At 41.5% G+C, this 22653-nt stretch overlaps 2 long non-coding RNA genes across 2 annotated transcripts; both read right to left on the bottom strand.

Annotated features, from left to right (window-relative positions):
* Positions 1-5069: 5069 nt before the first annotated feature.
* LOC132141942 (uncharacterized) lies at positions 5070-6656 on the bottom strand. Its single transcript, XR_009433975.1, has 3 exons — positions 6558-6656; positions 5905-5976; positions 5070-5781 (listed from the first exon to the last, which is right to left on the bottom strand). It is a non-coding gene; the product is annotated as an uncharacterized LOC132141942 (long non-coding RNA).
* A 14703-nt stretch (positions 6657-21359) lies between these two features.
* Positions 21360-22271, bottom strand: LOC132141941 (uncharacterized). The gene is made up of 2 exons (XR_009433974.1): positions 22076-22271; positions 21360-21939 (listed from the first exon to the last, which is right to left on the bottom strand). It is a non-coding gene; the product is annotated as an uncharacterized LOC132141941 (long non-coding RNA).
* Between the last annotated feature and the right edge of the window lie 382 nt (positions 22272-22653).

Below are 22653 nucleotides of genomic sequence, written 5' to 3'. Positions count from 1 at the left end.
TATTAATTGAGGGTGGTGATGGCACCCCATGTTCAGCTTCATTGAACTCTGCATTCTGGAGGATCAATAAAATATACAGAAAATTAGAGTGAGTAAGAAGCACAAATGGGACATTGGATGTATTCTGACCTTTAAAGCCTCCTGAAGATAATTTCTATTGTAATTAGTTAGCAAATTGTAGTTTTAAGGTGATTTTTAATTTCCATTTAATGCTTGTAGTCCGAATATTTATTTTTCAAATCTATACTGTGGCATTCGGTCCATTAGGACCACATTACCTGAATGATGTTCTCATTCCATGTTATTTTAACATCTTGGTCCTCATCTGTTTGTTCAAGTTCTTCGCCTTCATTCCATTCAACTGTGTCTTCTTTATCATCATCATCTCCAAGATTTTGAACTATGCTGTTGGGTACTGGAGGAATCTGATTGGGCAAGTCAATGATTTCATAGCTTATCTGAAAATCAAAGAGCTCATGTGTATGCTGTGGTCTTTTCGATAGCTGTGCACACTGTCTCCCCAATTCATCAGTCTCCTCATCACTTGAGCTGCTTGCAAGTTTTTGGATGGTGTGTGTTCTCTGGATATCTCTGGGTGTTGAAAGAGAGTCGTGTGATGTGCTGGGTGTCTCTAAGGTATAACTACTCTGTGGAACATCCTCCATTCCTGTTGTACTCTGGGCTTCTGTCCTTACTTTTCTCTGAAAAACATTCAATATAACATTAAATGATTAACATTTAATTCCAAATAAATGATGTCAGGGCTGCAACAAACAATTATTTAGACAATCGATTAATCAACAGTTGTTTTACAGATTAATCAGTAGGCTTTGATCGATTATTCAGTTATTCATAATCTATACATTTTCATATACATATAGAGCTACTTGATAGCAAAAAATCAAGTTGTAATTCTAACTGAAAGTGGCAGTTTTTTCATGATTAATACTGTAAAGCTGCTTGCTTTAAAGCAATGTATTGCACAAAGTATCATAAAAATAAACTAGACTTATGAACATGGCTTAACTGGATTGCAGAGCTGGTGAAACATAAAAATCGCTATGATCAGTTTGTTTTTGTCATTTTTGTAGTTTATTATTGAAACCAAAGCAATTTGGGAAGTTTGATAACAGTAAACCATAACATAATCATTTATTATGTGGCTCATGGTGACTAATCGTTTTAGCCCTAAATGATAATGAACAACTCTGTGATTGTATTTACAAATGAAGCCCAAAATATATTCAAATAAATTAAAATCCGAGACTTCATGATTTAACTAACCTTCCTCTTGGTGTCTTTGTTATATGAAAGTCTGTCATCCAATAAATGTGTGCTTGTATCATCAAGATCACTTTCATGTCCATGCCAAGACACTTTTGCAGTAGGTCTCTCAGTATCACTGTCTAATCCATCCTGTAGTAATGATTTTTGATTACATTCTTCTTTATCACCATCAGATAAAGATTCTACATCTGTGAGGCACACCGCTTGTTTAGTGCAAATGTAAAATCTCAACAATTTCAGTTTGGTTAGTTCATACAGATCTCCAACAGTGCTGTCCATGGGAATGTGGTTTCTTTTAAAATCACAAACATGAAAGGTGAAGTCTGTTTCTGGACCTTTAGGTGACTCTCCATTTGGGAAAAAAGGTTCTTTCCCATTTCCATTATTTGTAAAACAGTTGTCTTTTTTTGAACTGTCAAATGCCTAGTGCCACCACCATTATTGGTCCTCACTTGTTGATATCCATTACGGCCGAAGTGAAGCCATCCAATTTCAATTCTCCTGGATGTTCTTTCTGCAGATACATTTTTGTGTCTTGCCATTAAATTATTTTCCTTAGGGAGGACACATGCTTTTCCATGCAAGGCTTTAGCGGACTTTGATCCCAGTTCCCTTGCTTCAATTTTAGCTCTCAAATTTTGTAACAGAGATTCTTTATCAGAGCAGGCAGCTGTTTGTTGACAGAAGGAGATGACAGCTAGTCGGTCACCATATGAACTTATATACTTTGCCATTTGCTCATCAGTCATGACAGAGAGCACAGACTTGTCAATCTGAAAATGCAGTGAACATTTAAATTTATAGATTAGTTTTTGAAACAACATAAATGCACCCATTAATTCATAACACATTAACAGGCTGTATTAATTAAAATGTGTTTTTTTATTATTATTATTTTATTGTACCAATTTCATATTTACATAGAACATAGAACAGTGCAAGTCACATCTATTCATTTACACGCCATGCAGATTTTACAGTGGAGTTCAGTATATGAACTTTGAAAGTATAGATAATCTAACAAGCTTAGTAGCTACTAGTAATTACAGTTGAGTGAAAATGTTGAAGCCCTGATGAAGCTCTTTCACGTAGAATATATTTACATCTATTCCACATGCAGGTTTGATCTGTTGCCTGCTTGATGATGACTAATAACTGTTTGTATGTTCTGTGATAGTTGCACGTCACACCCCTACTTGTGCCTGTCTACGGGTTACCTTCAGCTGCTTGCAAATGCACTTATTTTCAATTTAGAAACCCTCTTGTTCCTTCTCATTTTTAATTATGCGCTATATATAATCATTTATCTGATAATCAAACTTGTAGTTGTGAAATTCAAATATTGATCCATCTCTTATGACAATTTACTTGAATGTGTCTCGTTTTGTAAGTTTTTGTAAGTACATTTACACAGTCTTCCATACAGTGATTTGAATCCAGCTTTTCACAATTTAATTTAAAGGACTCAAGGACCCAGTGATGCTCACGAAGACAACAAACTTTATTAAACTATAGTAAACCTTTCCTCAGTATATGATCTGTGTAATTTATATTAGATTAAATGTTTTATTCTTTATTTTTACACATCATTCATTACAGTTTACACAGGTCATAACTTGATCAGAAGAATACATAATTGGGGCTCTAGTGTGTTGAATTCTTGATTATCAATGAATGTGTGTATTTTTTGTTTATAGTTCTCTATGAGTCCCTTAAACTGCCCTTAGTGAAAAAGCAGGTTCTCAGGATCATATAGGCAATGTAAGACACAACTAAAATGTGCATAAAATGCAGGGAAACCAAACAATGTGCAGTAGTTCAAGGATTTTGCTTAACAACAGTGAGCACTTTTATGTCTCAGGACAAAGCAGGAACTCATGAACAGCGCACAAAAAAAACAGTCAATGATCATCCAGGAAGCCAGGCATTATAAAAACAACCAGGGGAATGCACATTTTGTTCAGTTTTCATTTTTGTTATTGTGAAATAGATGCAAGTATCTTCTGTTAAGTAAAATAGCTATATTATGCTATTTTACATTTCTAAAACTGTTCCATGTAAATGATCTCTTATTTTATGCACACTTATATACTCCTAGCCACTAAGATAAATTGGAGAACTGTCATGTGGTTATATACTGACAGCTACTGATTGCCCTGGCTAGCAATAATTAAAACAGTCTAGGCCTGCAGATCCTGCAGATCGTCCTCCATCGCAGATCTTCAACAATTATTTTTAAAGAAAGGTGGTGAGTGTAATGGAGGTTTGGTTTAGTCTTCTTTATAAATAATAAAAAGCGACATATATGATAACTTACCGCTAAAGACAGAAAACTTTTCCCAAACGCAGCTGCGTACATCCAAGATCACTCAAGTGATGCTGCAGAAACAACAAAAGCGGGAAGCACCGAGAAGGGTCTGTCTGCAGACTGCAAGACGGGGGCGTAACTTGAAGTAGGAGGCGTAACTTGAAGTTATGAGACTTTGTCGGGATGCGTTCGAAACCGCATACCCTTTAATTAGGCACTTAATTTCAATAAGTACTAACTTAACGAGCGCTAAAAGAGTATATATACTCTACAGCCTAAATGCGTATGTATGAAGTATGAATGCAAATTGTATATCATCATCCGCTATGTTGATCATGTGACCTACAAAGTTAAAACAAGCACAAAAACGTAAAAGACATAAGTGACAGGTTTAATTAATGTATTTGTAATTATCTTGATAATGAAGAACATGTTTCAGAAATGGCTACCTTTTTATTTTGTGATTGTAGTATAGCCAATACTGTTGATTTTAATTTTTTATATTTTTAACTCCACTTATGTGATCAAGTGTTATCCTTAAAGCCTTTTTTTGTTAACTTGAAAACCCAAAATAATTTCTCATCATCTCTTGAATATTTTTTCAATTATTTTACGTGAAAAATGTTTTTCTTGTATAGTATCTCATACTATGAAGAAAACATGCTTTTTTATTTACTGTTTTATGGCATTATGATTGTTTATTGTTAGATACAACCGTCTTACCATGATCTTTTATGAAATAATTTGGCAATAATAATAAAAAAGTGGGTCAGGTGCACAAACACCTCACAGCGACTGTTGATTTGACACTCTAAAAATGTAAGTATTACTACTCGAAAATTAACATTACCCCATAATGAATTGCATCTTTTGCCCACCCCAACACTTACATGCAATAATAACGATAAATGCCAACCAATAATTATATAATCTTTTTTCTTAAAATGACATTTTAGTAAAAGAAGCCAAATGTATTTTCTTTTGTGACACCGCTATACATGAATATATACTAGTTAAATAAATGCAGTCGATGTGAATACATCCATTTTCAGTCAAGCAATTAATACATGAATGGATAAAATATTTATGTTATTTACTGACAACAAAAAACATGTCTAAATGATTAAAATAATGTATATAAGTTAGCATCACAATAAATGCATACATGTACAAGTCAACAACACATGATACAAAGCTTCATTCAAACTTATTGTTCTAACAATCAAGTATTTACAGATGGTGAACCCAACATCCTCCTGCGATCTGAACACAGCTGATACAGTTCTGCTGCTGCACTTCACAATCTCACTCTTTTCAACGGGGATGTCGTTGAGCAACAGGATGAGGAAGACCTTGATGACGGCTCTCTGAGCCACACAACCTTGAAGCGAGAGCAGGGGAACACGTGCAGGACAATCTGACAGCTGTGTCTGCTCCAAACTTTCGTGTGCCTGCACCCCATGAAAAACATTTACACAGAGTTTACAAGTACATGCATTAATTTATTATTTTTGTAGTGGGCTAAACCACTGAAGTGGTTCAAATTTATAAATAAATTATACATTTATCCAAAGTGACTTAAAGTGCATAACAGTTTTTACCTAACATGTGTTCCCTGGTATTCGAACCCACAACCTTGCGCTGCTAACGTAATGCTCTACCACTTGAGCCACAGGAACACCAGTGTGTCCTTGAGCACGGCTCTTTTCTCCAGGTTGATCAGAGGATTGTAGGCCCCTGTAATAAGAGCACTGTCAATCACTTTAGATAAAAGCTCCATCACATTTTTTGATGATGCTTTTGAAGCTTCTGAAAGTCAGCCTTCATTGTTTAAACATTAACCAGCTGAACAAACCTTACCAAAATCACATCCTCAGTGTCTTGTGGTCTTTCTCTAGAAGCTCTCGCTGCTCTGGGGTCACTGAGGATGAAGACACCACAGCAGCATCTGGTCCTGATGAGACAGTAAGAGCTGGAGTGAGGGAGCGTCTCATCTGTGACTCTCGATCATTTCCAGGATGATGCTGTGGTCTTCTCCATCCTCAGTGCACACACCAGTCTACAGACATTGTCATGCCCTACAAAAATACACATACACAATACAAAAAGTCATTACATTATTCTTTTGTTTCAGGTTTTCCCTCTTTTTCACCTTTTCTTGCAGGTCCTGCTGCACCACAAAAGATCTGCAGCAAATGCACAGAAATCAAGAATAAGAAAAGAAGTGTAATAGTTGTTTAAAATTACATTAAAATAAAATACAACTAAAAAGATTTAAAATGTTTCATTTATTTTTGTAGTGTACTTACACAAATCCTTTGATGGCAGCATTCCTTCATCAGTTACTCTACAGCAGATAAACACACGTGTCTCATCTGTCCCTGTAACATCCAGACAAGAGTCAGTCTCCTCTGTGATTTATCTGTGATATACTGCATTTACATGTAGAGTTAATAACTGATGTAACTCACTTTTTATCCAACACAAATGTTCCTTAAATTATCAATATCGCAAATGGACAAATAAAATAGATAACTTATGTTTAGTTACTTTATGTAGATTTGTTTGTTTACATGACTCACACTCATCTATAGCAGTGTTGACAAAAGTGAATTCTACACAATATCACACACACATCACTCAGACACCTGTTTCGTGTCTGTTAGATGTGCTCATCTACAATTCTTATCAAACATTATCCAGTCAGATGATAAATAGACATTTTAGTAATAGTCTTCAAGAAGTATATATGGTTTATGTAAATCCACTATTGAGTCGTGTACTTAATGGAGCTCCCATGTTAGTTATGCATTATAAAACATGTTTACAGCAAAATCACAAAGGCACAAAAAATTACGCCTTAGTTTTAATAAATTATGAACTCCAAAAACAATACCACGGTATGAAATGACTTATACACTTCAATTTAAATAATTATCTCGGAAAAAAATTAGATTCTCACCGTTGTCTCTCACAGCAAGCTATCATTTTCGTCTTCTTTCCAGTTTAACGGCGGTTGGCATCCAGCTTATTGGTGCAATACCGCCCTCTTCTGTTCCGGAGTGATAATACGTCAGATAACTCTCACATTGTCCGCTAACTTTAATATCTACACACACATCATGCATCAAATCCTGCCTAACCCCTGCCTCGCTTAAACGTAATCAATATTCTACTCTGTGCCGCCATATTGCCAACAACTTATCGTTTTGAGGTCTCGCGTGGTTCTGTGTGATTTGGACAACTTCAAGTTACGCCTCCTACTTCAAGTTACGCCCACTTCAAGTTACGCCCCCATCTTGCAGTCTGCAGACGTACACGCTTGGAAGCACCACGTAGAGGCCTCTCGCGAGAACACACATTTACGCGAGAAAACGCAACAGGTTTTGTGAGAGAACGCAAATATCTTTGCGAGGGAATGCAAAGGTTTTGCGAGGGAACGCAAATATCTTTGCGAGAGAACGCAAATGTTTTGAGAGGGAACGCCAAGTTTCTCGAGGGAACGCAAAAGTTTTGCGAGAGAACGCAAAAAAATAAAAAAATATATTGTTCCTTCCCACCCCAAATTTTTTCACTCACTCTGATTTTTTCCCACCACAATGACACTTAAGGGGCTCCGTACATGTAAGACCTGGACAGCTCCATTTTAAAACAGAGAAGAGATGTTCAACAGTGTGTTAGGTGCACACTCTGTCGGTCCAGTAGGGGGAGCCATCTACAAAAAAAAAAAAAAAAGTTTGTAAACATTCCAACGTCTCCGGGTGGGCGGGGCTTAGCTGGAGGCAAAAAGAGGCGCGGACGCAATGTTGACAAGCGTAAGCTACCACGTTTTAGGAGGGATTTATTAAACATGGATGCAGAAGAAGGTTCGGAACTGTCCGAATATGTACAGTCCCTGACTCTGCGGGACCGTGACATCTTTTTTTTTTTAATTAACTCTCGCGGATGGAAGCAGGCTATCCAATTGCTATTTCACAGAGGTCAATGTCACCTTTATTTATATAGCGCTTTAAACAAAATACATTGCGTCAAAGCAACTGAACAACATTCATTAGGAAAACAGTGTCAATAATGCAAAAATGATAGTTAAAGGCAGTTCATCATTGGATTCAGTTATGTCATCTCTGTTCAGTTAAATAGTGTCTGTGCATTTATTTGCAATCAAGTCAACGATATCGCTGTAGATGAAGTGTCCCCAACTAAGCAAGCCAGAGGCGACAGCGGCAAGGAACCGAAACTCCATCGGTGACAGAATGGAGAAAAAAACCTTGGGAGAAACCAGGCTCAGTTGGGGGGCCAGTTCTCCTCTGACCAGACGAAACCAGTATTTCAATTCCAGGCTGCAGCAAAGTCAGATTGTGCAGAAGATTCATCTGTTTCCTGTGGTCTTGTCCTGGTGCTCCTCTGAGACAAGGTCTTTACAGGGGATCTGTATCTGGGGCTCTAGTTGTCCTGGTCTCCGCTGTCTTTCAGGGATGTAGAGGTCCTTTCTAGGTGCTGATCCACCATCTGGTCTGGATACGTACTGGATCCGGGTGACTGCAGTGACCCTCTGATCTGGACACAGACTGGATCTGGTGGCCACGGTGACCTCGGAACAAGAGAGAAACAGACAAATATTAGCGTAGATGCCATTCTTCTAATGATGTAGCAAGTACATAGGTTGTTATGGGAAGTGTTTCCGGTTCCGGTTTACCTAATTAATGCAGCCTAAAAATCCTTTAACGGATTTGGATAATAAAAGCATATTAGTATGTTATGTGTATGCCAGGTTAAAGAGATGGGTCTTTAATCTAGATTTAAACTGCAAGAGTGTGTCTGCCTCCCGAACAATGTTAGGTAGGTTATTCCAGAGTTTGGGCGCCAAATAGGAAAATGTAGAGGTAAATGTAACTGTCTAAAAGTGAAAAATGATAGGCCTACATGAGATACTTACATACATTGTCAAAATTACCCTTTTTAAACAAAAACACTTAAAGTGTACACAGCACACTAGATTTAATCTCCAAAAACAACATCAGTTCTCAGATTCAGAAAATGCAACACATATAGGCTGCTGGTTAGTTATAGTCTCCTGTAAGCAAAACATTTGATAAACAAAATGCTAAACGCTGTCTAGAGAACGGTCCACACATCACTGACTCCTAAAGAAGCGCTTCTAAATTTCCCAGAAGGCCCATTCAGTGTGCTGGAGTGTGGGAACAGTTCTCCATCATCAGACCACTGAGACACACTTCTGACTGTGGGCAGATGGGAAACCGCTCTTTGTTTATAAAGCATTTCCTTCACCTCAGTTGCTACAGTTCTTGCCTTCAAGCAAAACGGATAGGAAAACAAAATATAAAGACGCGGTACATTTACATTTTACGCGCAAGGTTGCGTAAAGGTTTAGTGTGTTTATCAAAACAACTAATGCAGGTGCTCTGGCTTTTTACACGATCTGGTAAATACTGTCCTCTTAATTTTCATTTTTTACCAACCCAGTCAGAGGGATATATCTCAAAACGGCAGAATATTTTCTTCCTCTCAGTAACAATTGCCAAAAACAAATTGAGATTTCAGTGAGCAGAGCATATTATTACACAATTCTGACATGCAGCAGTGTGCGGCTGTACTAGCATATTTATTTATGTATTTATTTAATTTTATCGATTTATTTGACATGTATCTCGTGACTCGTGTAAGGAAAAACAGTGCAAGGTTGCCCCTTTGTGGCCGATGTGGTACATTGCGATGCACGTAAACACTGTATACAACATTTAGCTACATTTAGGTATTTGACAGACATGTGCAAACACACCATTGCTCACTTGCAGACCTCTTTTGGATCAGCTCTGCAAATTTTGAGGCACCACTCTATATCAGAATCTAACTACTGATGGTTCAAAATAGAGGAACCCCAAAATGTCTGAAGAAAGCACACTTCATTACACAGCTGCCTTCCTCTCGGATATGCATGGTGTCATTCTGCTGAGACTGACACAGGAGTGAAGTAATTTCATGATGCATGATAGCAGGGCATCTGTGTGAGAGTTGCAGTATTGATCCCATGTATTTCTGTCTATTAGGAAAGGTCAGGCACTGTTGGGAGAATCAGATAATTAGGCATCTGTGTAGCTGAATATCGCAGTGATGTTTTTGTTCATTGGATGGTGTCCGGTGAATAGACTGAGCATGTAGCACTTAAACCTTAAATTTCCTTCTGTTACGCCTCCACATCATTTCCTATATTGGAGCGGAGGGAAAAAAACTGTTCAGTGAGCCGGAAATAATGAAGGTCATCTGCAGATTAGCTATTTGCTGTAGTGGTACATTACTCATATGATTAAATAATTCAACCTGGTAGCAGACATTAATAGTCACATAATTTTAGCTAAAGCCTGATGCTCAGATATTTTGGCTAGAATGATTCATGTATGGATTTCTAATGTAATCAAATTGGCAAAACAATTGTTGTCTTTTTTTTAAAGAGAGTCTGTATCCTGAAGTGTTATATGTAATATATATAATTAGGGCAATGTATCAAACGAACTGCAACGTTTTCTAATTGATTTAATTTCTCAGCAGCTAGTTTGTTCCATACAGACTGACAGACTCATTTGTAAACATAATGATAAGTCAATGAATCACCTTCTATCAGTCTGGCTTTACATACAGTTTAGTCTGACAGTTTCTGGAGTGAAATTTTGACTGAAACAATGAAAACCGAAAAGGAGCCATATAATATTTTTGATAATAAAGTTTTAGGAAAATAATTATAAATAATAATAATGTTTTCTTAACACAAAGTCCTTCATCAGTAGTCATTAAAGAAAATGTAAGAAAAATAATAATAATGAATAAATAAAAGGAACAATGATTTGGAGTCATAGAATAGTTTCTTGAGCAATATTTTGTTTAAAGAATATAATTCATTCTTAAATCAAGTCTTTCATCGATAGCTATTAAAAAGGTCATATGATGCAATTAAAAAATTTCCTTTCTCTTTGGAATGTTACAGGCTCTTGGTGCATAAGGAAGATCTGTAAAGTTGCAAAGACTAAAGTCTCAAATCCAAAGAGATATTCTTTATAAAAGTTAAGACTTATCCACGCCCCCTGAAACGCCTAGTTTAAACACACCCCCACGTGTCTACCTCACGATGTGGAAAGATTTGTATAACGCCGCCCAGATGTTCACGCAAAGAAAGAAGGGGTAACTTTTATTCTTGCTGTAGTATTGTTGTGGATGAAGAGGAGTCCAGCCTGGGGTCGTCACACGTGTCGTGTGTGACGCTGTGTTTTGTTGTGCAAGTGAAACTACTTTGTTTGGCCTTCCAAAAGAGTATATAACTAGAAATCAGTGGTTAAGTTGTATTTACAACACTGTTTCAGAGCAGTTCAATCCAAATATTCAGATATGGGCAGCAAATTTTGTGGAGGACTGTTTTCTGATAATGGGACTTATCAGAACTACAGTGCTCAAAGGCTGTTTCTATATAGTGGGGCAGTTTTAACTTTACAAGGACAGTCTGGTACTTCTGACCCACAGCTTATAAGTTTTTTATATTTAAAGAATTTACCACTGATGATTCAAATGCGATTTTTAAGCAGTGTATAGTAGCGCTTGTTTTTTGTCGTTTCTCTGATCACAAATGTAGACATGGTATTGTTTATGCAGCGCAATATGCAACACAATGCATAAAAAATACTTGAATGTTTTTTTTAACCTTGAACCGCATAAACACATTTCATCACACTAAATACACAACATAATGTTCTTTCTAGCATTGCATATGACCCCTTTAAAGGTCCCGTTATTCGTGCTTTTTTGAAGCTTTCATTGTGTTTACAGTGTGCAATATAACATGTGTTCATGTTTCGCGTGTAAAAAAACAGAGTATTTTTCACACAATTCACCTATCTGTATACCACTGTTTTCACTGTCATAAAAACGGACTGATGACTTCCTTGTTCTATGAAGTCCCTCCTTCAGAAATATGTAACGAGTTCTGATTGTGCCAGCGGTTCTTGTGTTGTGATTCGACAGCAGCTGAGCGCAGTCTACCCTCCTGGTAACACGATTGGACTAGTTTTGAGAAGCAAGTGGGCAGGTGCATGTGCTGGAGATGTACTCACAGGAGCATTTTTTCTGACGAGATGCGCATGAAAATCGCATTCGTTTTTTTGCACAGCCCTAACATCTAGTTAACAAAGCTAAACAGCGTTGCCCTTTGTGTAATAAGTTACAGAAACTTTTAAACGCACCAACTTAAATAATAAAATACACTTACCGGTTGTGGTCCATAAACAACGCCTTCTCCAGACAAAGAGGGAACTGCTCCATCTTTCAAGAATAATCTTTGTGCGAATCTGGCATCAGACTGATTGAGATTGAGGAAGTTGTCCTCAGCAAGCTGTCCTCAGCAAAATGGGAACCGAGTTAAACATAAATTGTAACCATTAATCTCCAAGTACAGCGTCCCTGAGAAGGCCAAACAAAGATGATTGGACTCCGAGATGAAAATAACAGCGTTTCGACGACATGGCGACAAACACAAACCAGCTCTTCCTCTTCTCCGTCGGAGCGCAACATGACTACGCCCCCCTTTTTGTGAATTCATGTGGGCGGAGGTTAGTCAAAAAACTGTTTTAGGCTATGTTTACACTGCAGGCTGAAACGACCCAATTCCGATTTTTTTGCCCCTATGCGACCTGTATCTAATTTTTTCATGACAGTCTGAACACCACAGATCCGATCTTTTCAAATGCGACCCAGGCCACTTGGGTATGTGGTCCTAAATCCGATACGTATCCGATCTTTTGAAATGCGACCTCCATCTGAACGGCCAGGTCACTTGTATCCGACCCGTACGTCATTGATACGCTACAAACGTCATAATTCTGTGTTGAAGTAGGCGGGAATGAGAAGATAAACAACAACCATGGCGTACGATGCTGCTTAAATAACTTTAATATTGCTAAACGAGCTCCGCTGTTGACTACACTGTTGTTATGACATCCATGTTTAGCTACTTCCGCAAACAACGAGTGACGTCGTTGGCTGTTGAGTACTCTTCTGCGCATGCGGATCACTTCTGGGTCATTTCACGTTCACACAGGAGATCACAAAAGGTCACATTTAATTGGAAATGTGAACGGCCTTGCAAAAAAAATCAAATTTTTAAAAAAAATCGGAATTGAGCATTAAGCCCTGCAGTGTGAACGTAGCCTTAGTGACGTCATTACTGCAGGAACTAGAGGGATGTAGTCCAAACGGGTCGTTTTTTGTAGGCGAATTCTGTTAAATAAAATATCTCGCTTCGCATTGAACTTTGAGCTTTAGAATTTTACAGATATTATTTATACTCTAACAACAATATTACACACTAACTAAAGTTTAAAACATGGGATCATGAAGAATCGGACCTTTAAATAAATTTATTAATGGTAATAATAAAAAGCTGCAGGTCCCAAGAACATACCTGGCCATGTACTGAAAGACTGTGCTGCACAGCTGACAGTTATCTTCAACATCTCGCTGATCCAGGCAGTCGTCCCCACATGTCTCAAATCCACAGCAATCATACCGGTACCAAAGAAATCACCTGTGTACTGTCTAAATGACTATATATAGTCTCATAGCACGGACTCCAATCATAATGAAGTGCTTTGAGAGGTTAGTCATGCACAACATCAAACCAGTCTCCCCAACACACTCGATCCGTTCCAGTTTGCATACCATCCAAATTGCTCTACAGACGATGCAATTTCCTCCACCCGGCTCTTACCCACCTAGAGAAAAAAGACTCCTATGTTAGAATGCTGTTCATCGACTTCAGCTCAGGATTCAACACAATCCCACAACAGCTCATTAATAAACTAAACTTGCTGGGCCTAAATACCCCCCCTCTGTAAATAAATTAAATTTATGCATTTAGCAGACGCTTTTATCCAAAGCGACTTACAGTGCATTCAGGCTATCAGTTTTTTTTACCTATCATGTGTTCCCGGCGAATCGAACCCCTAACCGCAATGCTCTACCACTTGAGCTACAGGAACACTTAATTGGATCATGGACTTTCTAACTGGAAGACCTCAGTCAGTCCGTGTTTGCCCTCAATGTGGAGAAGACAAAGGAGGTTGTGATGGACTTCAGGAGAAACTCCGTTGACCACCCCCCACTGACCATCGACAGTTCAACTGTGGAGAGAGTCATCAGCATTAAATTCCTGGGGGTGCACATCACAGAGGATCTCACCTCCACGCAACACCATGGAATACCATGTCACTCTCTAAGAAGGCACAACAGCGCCTACACTTTCTCTGCCGGCTGAAAAGACCAAGTCTCCCTACACTCACCACATTCTACAGGGGCACAGAGACCATGTTGAACAGCTGCATAACTGTCTGGTACGGGATCTGTAGTGCAGCAGACCACAAGACCCTCCAGCGGACAGTGAACACAGCTGCAAAAGATCATCAGTGTTCCTCTCCCCTCCATCCTGGACATTTTCCTTACACAATGCTCCAGCAACGCCAACAGTATCTTGAAGGACGCCTCCTACAGTCTCTTCCTGCTCCAACCATCAGGAAGACGGTACCGGAGCATCAGAACCCGCTCCGCCAGACTGCTCAACAGATTTTTACCCCGGGCTGTGAGAGCCCTGAACTCAAATCACCCCGCCCTCCTCTGAAACCCCACACAAACGCCCTATCTCCTGTAACATGGACCATCTCTGTGCTTGCAGGATCCTTTAGTTAAATGTATAATATGTATAAAATGTATTCTATAAAAAGACTATATATATATTTTAGACCCTGCTTAAAGGTTCACAGTTTAAGTTTACTATTGTAACATACAATGTCATAACATTTTGATCTGAATAAAAGAATTGCATCTGCTTAATATCAATGAAGAATAAAGTGCTTACATGACTCCTAAAAAAAACAAAACAATTGCAAAACAATTAAATAAATAAAGATGTTGAACCTTCCCACATGGATTTCACAGGTTTTTCAGTTTGTATTTATGTTCCGCGTGGACTCGCCGAAACTGGGACTCGAGCACCGCACCAACTGCACAAGACGCCCCCAAAATGAGCGAAAGCTGCAGGCCGAGCCTCTTCACATGGGAGGCGGCAATATAGGTTTATACTGTTTTACTTTATTGTTGTATGTCTATATTTATGTAGCACCGTAGTCCTGTGAGGCACGACATTTCGTTCCACTGTATGTCCACACATGTAGCGGAATGACAATAAAGCTCAACTTGACTTAACTTGTCTTGAAAAAAAAAGAGTAATTATACTTATTATTGCTATTATTTTAACCATAGTTATTATTGCAATTATATTTATGATAACTATTTTGTTACAACTATACTATAATGTAGTTAATTATAGGGTTAGTTCACGCTAACGAACCTCAACATCCGCCTGCACATATACGTTTGATATCTGGATATTTGTAATGATCTTCAAGGTTGGGGTAAAGGAAGGAGACCAGGGGCGGCGTGCGGGGCTCGTGAGAAGCTTTATTTACAAAATCAAAATAAAACAAAGAAACAGTCGCGGTAGGTGCGCGCACTTCGCAGCTTTCACTTTCACTTTACTGTCCGTTTCCGCCGCCTTCTCGGTCCAGCACGAGTCCCCGTCTCTCTCGTCCTTCGCCAGCTGTCGCGCTCCTTAAATGGTTCCCCACGCCAATCACTGCAACGAGATCCAGCTGTTACTTGTTTCTCACCTGAACCACTTACCGCCGCTCGTCTCTTCACTCGCTCTCCCGTTGCAGACTTCATTAAACCACGCCTCCCCCGCCACATACCCCCACCGCCCGACTCAGGCCGGGGAGCCATCCGGCCTGCACCCCCCCCCCCCCCCATTCCTGGAGAGGAAGTCGGCCACAGCCATCTGCGCCCTCGGCCTGTGAATCACCTTGAACTTAAACGGCTTAGTCTCCCTTTTTGAGAGCTTTCGACTAATGTACAGCACCGGGCGGTCCTCCTCCCCCATCTCCTGGGACAGGACCGCGCCCAGCCCCCTGTCCGACGCGTCGGTCTGCAAAAGAAAGGGGAGAGCAAAATTAGGAGAGTGCAGGAGCGGCCCGCCACACAGGGCCGCCTTAACTCGGGTAAAGGCTCGTTCATTGGACCGTATCTTATTTTTAGTGAGGTCAGTCAACGGGCTGGTGAGGTCCGAATAATGAGGAATAAACCTCCTATAATATCCCGCCAGCCCCAAGAACTGCCTCACCTCCTTTTTGGTCTTGGGCATGGGACAGGTTGCAATTGCTGCCGTCTTATCAATTTGGGGACGCACCTGTCCGTGGCGCAAGTGGAAGCCCAGATACTTTACCTCCACCCGCCCAACTGCGCACTTCTTCGGGTTGGCCGTTAGCCCCGCCCGTCTCAGCGCCCTGAGGACCGCCCTCACATGCTCCATATGCCGCTGCCAGTCCCCACTATAGATGATAATATCATCCAGGTAGGCTGCGGCATATGCAGCATGGGGCCGCAGCACTCGATCCATAAGGCGCTGAAACGTAGCTGGGGCCCCGAACAAGCCGAACGGAAGCGTAACAAATTGGTGTAATCCAAACGGCGTGGTAAAGGCTGACTTTTCTTTGGACATGGGAGATAAGGGGATCTGCCAGTATCCTTTGGTTAAGTCCAATGTCGAATAAAAACGAGCCGTGCCTAACCGATCGAGCAACTCGTCAATTCGCGGCATTGGATAAGCGTCAAATTTAGAAACTGCATTCACCCTGCGATAGTCTACACAGAACCGTACCGAGCCGTCCGTTTTGGGCACCAAAACTATCAGGCTCGCCCAATCGCTGTGTGACTCCTCGATTACCCCCATCCCCAGCATGGCCTCTAATTCAGCCTGAACTACCTTTTTTGTGTTCAGGCAATCTATACGGCCGGCTGCGAACTACGACACCCGGCTCTGTCTCAATGTGGTGCTGAATCAGGTCCGTACGACGGGGTAGGGGCGAAAACACGTCCGCAAATTCTACCTGCAACTGCGCGATGTCAGTGAGCTGCGAGGGCGAGAGGTGGTTCCCTCCTAGGGCCAGGGCGAGGGGTTTTCCTTTAATAATCACTTCTGGCCCGAGATCCTCCTCCCCACTCACTACCGTCGCTAGCAACACTGACTCCTCCCCGCTCCATTTTTTAAGGAGGTTGAGGTGGTAGATTTGCCGTGAGTCGCCTCTATCCGTCCGTACTACCTCATAATTGAGATCTCCTATCCGCCGTGTGACCTCAAAGGGTCCTTGCCACTTGGCTAACAATTTGGAGCTAGAGGTTAGCAGTAAAACGAGCACTTTATCTCCCGGTGTAAATTCTTGCAGCTTAGCTCCCCGGTTATATAGCTGGCTTTGTCTGCCCTGGGCCTGGAGCAAATTCTCCATAGAGAGCCGCCCCAGTGTATCGAGTTTTGCGCGCAGGTCCAGGACATATTGAATTTCATTTTTGCTATCCGAGTGACCGTCCTCCCAAGTCTCTCTCAGGACGTCTAGCACCCCCCGGGGCTGACGTCCGTAGAGAAGCTTCGAAGGGGGAAAACCCCGTGGAGGCTTGGGGGACCTCGCGCACAGCGAATAAGAGGGGTTCTAGCCAACAGTCCCAATTTTTCGCGTCTTCTTGTACGAACTTCCGGATCATGGTTTTTAATGTGCGATTAAACCTTTCGACCAGCCCGTCCGTTTGTGGGTGATAGACGCTGGTACGCACCGTTTTAATGCCCAACAATCCGTACAATTCGCTTAACGTACGTGACATAAACGCGGTGCCCTGGTCCGTGAGAATCTCCTTTGGGATTCCCATGCGGGAGATTAAACGAAACAAGGCGTCCGCCACACTCTTTGCCGAGATGTTGCGGAGCGCCACTGCTTCAGGATACCGTGTCGCGTAATCCACTAAGACCATCGCGAAACGGTGTCCCTGTGCGGATCGCTCTAACGGTCCGATCAGGTCCATACCAATTCGCTCGAAGGGGATCTGCACTAGAGGAATAGGGCGCAAAGGCGCTTTTGGAACGGCCGGTGGGTTTACCAACTGACATTCCCGACAAGACGCACACCACCTGCGCACGTTCTCGTGAATGCCCGGCCAAAAGAATCGGGTCGTTAGACGATTTAGTGTTGCTGCTACTCCTAAGTGCCCTGCCATAGGATTACAATGCGCCATCTGGAAAAGCATTTCCCGACGGCTCTGTGGTACTAACAGCTGGGTTGTATCTTCCTTTGTCTGAGCGTCATGGGTCACTCGATACAACCTGTCTTTAATAATGGCAAAATACGGGTGGGATAGCGGACGCTCAGGGTGGAGGATCCGCCCATCAATCGAGCGAACCTGCTCGAAGGCATGTTTAAGCGTCTCGTCCCGGGATTGTTCCAGGGGAAAGTCATCGCGGCCGGCAAGGTTTAGGAAGCAGCCGGAGGGTCTCCACTCCCCCGTCGCGGGGGGTCCGGCCATCCCTCGTGCGGGACCTTGTGCCCCGGCCGCGGGCTCCATCACCACCCTCCAGCGGGGTGCAGCCCTCGGTGGCCCCACCCAACAGGACCTAGGGAGAGGGAGAGATTTCAGAGCGGGGGGAAAAGGGGAGACAGGGGAAGAGAGAGCGAGAGAGACAGCAGGGAGGGGCTCGCCGACCCCGGAGCACGCCGCCAGCTGGATGGCCAGATCCAACGACGCCGGGCGGTGGCACTGGACCCACTGGGCGGTCCTCTTTGGGAGGCGGGAGACGAACTGCTCCAGCACCACCGCGTTGATGATGGACTCGGCGTCGCCGTCCCCGGCCAGCAGCCATTTGCGGCATGAGTCCCGGAGCTGCTGCGCCAACACAAAGGGTCGGCCCGCCTCGGCCAGCTCCAGCGACCGGAAACGCTGGCGATGTTGTTCTGGGCTGAGGCCGACCCTCTGGAGGATGGCTAGTCTGAGGTCGGCGTAGACCAGGAGGTTTGGGACGGGCAGTTGCTGGGCCGCCTTCTGGGCCTCCCCCGACAGCAGAGGGATGACCCGGACGGGCCAGCTGTCCATCGGCCACCCACATGCCTCCGCCGTCTGCTCGAATAGGTCCAGAAACGCCTCTGGATCGTCGGCGGGACCCATCTTGGTGAGCGGCATGTGGGCGGGTAGGGCGCTGGGGGAGGCCGTCCCCATCCGTCCCTCCCGGTCCAGCAAGCTCCGGAACAGCTCGCGGTTCTCTTGCTGGACCCGCATCATCGCCTGGAACCGGTGGTCCTGGTCAGTCCGCAGGTCCAGCAGGGCCTGGTGGTGTTCTTGGTGCAGGCCCGCGAGCGATGAAATGATGTCCGCAAACAGCGAGGATGATGTGGCTGACGGAGTCTGCATGGCGGATGCTCTCCTTCCTATCCCGGGTTTCGGCACCAGTGTAATGATCTTCAAGGTTGGGGTAAAGGAAGGAGACCAGGGTCGGCGTGCGGGGCTCGTGAGAAGCTTTATTTACAAAATCAAAATAAAACAAAGAAACAGTCGCGGCAGGTGCGCGCACTTCGCAGCTTTCGCTTTCACTTTCACTTTACTGTCCGTTTCCGCAGCCTTCTCGGTCCAGCACGAGTCCCCGTCTCTCTCGTCCTTCGCCAGCTGTCGCGCTCCTTAAATGGTTCCCCACGCCAATCACTGCAACGAGATCCAGCTGTTACTTGTTTCTCACCTGAACCACTTACCACCACTCGTCTCTTCACTCGCTCTCCCGTTGCAGACTTCGCTAAACTACGCCTCCCCCGCCACAATATTTATCTTACAAAAAATCATGGATTCGCTACAGAGGGCTTTTATTCACTCCCTGGAGCCGTGTGAGGGACGTTTTATTACAGATGCGTGCACTTTATTTCACGTCTTCTGGACTGTTGACAACAAACACCTGCTTACCCCCATTGAAAGGCTTGGAAGAGCAAGGACAATATTTAATATAACTCTGATTGGATTATTCTGAAAGAGGAAATTCACATACACCTAGGATGCTTCGAGGGTGAGTAGAAGATCGACAAATTTTCATTCTTGGGTGAACTACACCTTTAATATAGTAAATGACTATAATTATATTTTATTATATTTATACTATAATTATATTGCAATGCAATTTTTCTGCCAATTTATAATTCAGTGTACACCAATTGATGGGTTATGATCATAGTTCTGTGAAGAGATTAGTTGCTCAAATCACTAGATTTCATGTTCACCTTCACATGTTCTAAATGAAATCTTTACATTGTTTGATATGGGCATTGAAATTAAATGTACAGAAGGCTTACTGGTCAGCAGCAACATCAGCAATGCAATCTTTTAAAATCTTGCAGAATTCCCCTAAACAGTCAATCAAACCCTTATGTCAGGTGACACAATGGATTGTGGGCTGAATTTTAATGTAACTCTTTGCCCTGATATATCAACATGTCAGTCTTCTCCTCTCCGCTCGTCACGGTTTGTTTTTCCCAGTCAAACTCTTGTCATTCAAATCAAAAAATCCCATAAATTTGTCTGTGATTTTGTGTCTAGCCCTGTCATGCATAAGCAATCACTCACTGGTGTTGTGATGTGGTCTTCTGTTTTTTACACAGAAACAGTCATGAAGTTTGCATGTTCGAAGGCTTGAGAAACAGATTGTGGCATGTGCATTGGTTATGTTCAACTACATTCTGAATATTTTGCAGCAGTTTGTATCCTTATGACTACTCTATTCTTTCTAGTGTTTTGTCTAAAACCATAAAATACTGAGAAGGGCTCAGCTGGACATACTCTGATTTTATAGTGCAGATGTTTGTCCTGCCAGTTTGCTTGTGTAAAATATCATCCTTATATTCTATCCTCATAAAGCAGAGGGCAGCATTGATCAGCTGTGCATACGTTAGTACGTAAACCCCTTTGAATTACTGCTCACTCGGTTAGAAATATCATCCTACTATTTCACTCTGACAATGTATTCAGCCTTTATTGTTGACTTAAAGTCATATTGACCTCTGCCCTTTGAGAAAAGAGCCTTTTCCCCAGATGTCTGCCATTTGGAGATGCCTGTTAATTTCAGCACAGAGTGTCTCCGTCAGGATGCAATCCAGTTTATGTGTTACTGCAGACATATGAAAGTCTAATAAGCCTTGACATTTTCAGTTCTTTATCTGTCTTTCCTCTTCTGCATCTCCTCTGTCTGTCTGCTGCGGTGGCGTGGAGGTAAATGAGTCCTCATTAAATCAATAGGGTGTGTGTGTGTGTATTTGTGTTTTAGTTATGTCTTCCATTTAGTTGTGCATTGGTTGATTGAGTGCACTGCGTAAAAGAAGAGAACATAATTTGATGAATAGTCTCATAACTAATAGGAAAGTATACCCTGAGGTAGGATCTCAGAGAAAAGCAATCCACATTATAAATGTGTTTTCAGTTGCACAAACTGTCAAATTTGAGAGAAGGTGACATGAAAGTCCCCCATAAGGCTTAAAATATTTCTTCAGTTGCTTTCCTGTGGTATTTTATAGGTGGTATTTTCATACCTTCCTTCTTTCTCTCTCTGGGAGATGTTAGTCACACAACATTAACTTCCATCACTTCTCATGAGAGTCTTGGCATTTTAGAGTCTAAACTGCTGAAGCAACACAGTGATTAAAACAGCAACACAGAATACACAAGAAACGCTATATAGTTATTTACTGCTTTAAAAATGATCTTTATGGAATAGTTCATCCCACAAATTCAAAAAGATGACAAAAAGAAATAAAATAAAATAAACAAAAATACTGAATAAAGGAGTGGTGTCTTTTTTCTCTTTTTAAAACACTTTTCTCAAAATATCACATATCAATTTCAATCAAACTTATGGCTATGTGTAACCATACACCATCAAGAGTGTTAAATGCTCTTCAAAGCACGGATCCTGTCAATCCCTGTATTTGTCAATCTAAAAAAAAAAGAAAGTATTTAATAGTCTCTAATAGGAATTGTCTTGCTTAAAGCAAGACTGGAGAATGAAAGAAAGGATATTGTCCTCTTCTTTATGAATTGTTGTCTTTTCTTCTCTGTATCAGATTCGGGTGGCTCGCCATCAAACGTGAATTTCACAGGATATCGCAGAAGATCACAATCCAGAACCAAGGAAAAAAATAGAAATACAAGGAAGAAGAAAAAAAAAGAAAGGGACAAAAAAAAACCTGGCCTGATCACAGACCAGAGCATTCATTTAGTGATTTCAGAAATAACTTCACATCAAAGATCGAAACAATCAAAATAAACAATTAAACACACAAATATGTGTTTCAAGACATTATATATTACACTAATTTACCTCTAGAACAATCCTATTCGTCTTCTTCACACAGGCGCATGTGACCAATAATGGCGCCGGTGAACTGAAATGGAGGAATAACCACGCGGTTCACTATGACCACACTTATACTCATTTAGAGTGAAATAGTAAAATTAAACAATAGAACATAGCAATATTAATTTTTCACAAGAACATTTAATCCTATATTAATCATTTACCTCTATATTAATCATCTTTTGCTTTCACCCAAGCACGTCTCACAGACACGCGTCAGCCAGCAATGGCGTTGGTGAACGAGGAATACCCACGCGATTCACTATAAGCCTGGAGTGAAATGTGACTCAACAACATTCACTCGGCTTCTCCATACGCTGCACGGTATGAAATTAATCAAATTAAAGTTTTTCTACTTTTCTTCAAACTATATACTTTTAGCTTTCGACTCGCGTCTTCTCTCCTCTATGCTCAGCTCTCTCCTCGTTGCGCAGGCGCGTCCAAACACACACACACGGTGCGTGATGACGGAGCGCGCTGATTGGTCAATCACAAATTTAAATAATAATAACTTAAAACTTCAACTGTTAGACTTAAATCGTTTTTTTCTTTTCTTTTTTTTACACATCACTTTTCAACTTTTATTAGGGGAAAATCATATGACTAAATTGTGTAAATAAAATAATTAACTTCATTTAACCTGTGTTACCCGTTGTTAACTGAATAGCTGCGCAAATAAATGCTGATAATGAACGTGGATTTGCGAAGCTAGTCAGTTAACAACGGCACTAATAATTTTTGA

This window comes from Carassius carassius, chromosome 6 (genome assembly GCF_963082965.1).
Source record: "Carassius carassius chromosome 6, fCarCar2.1, whole genome shotgun sequence".
Classification (NCBI taxonomy): domain Eukaryota; kingdom Metazoa; phylum Chordata; class Actinopteri; order Cypriniformes; family Cyprinidae; genus Carassius; species Carassius carassius.
This window is presented reverse-complemented; position numbering and strand designations above follow the sequence as displayed.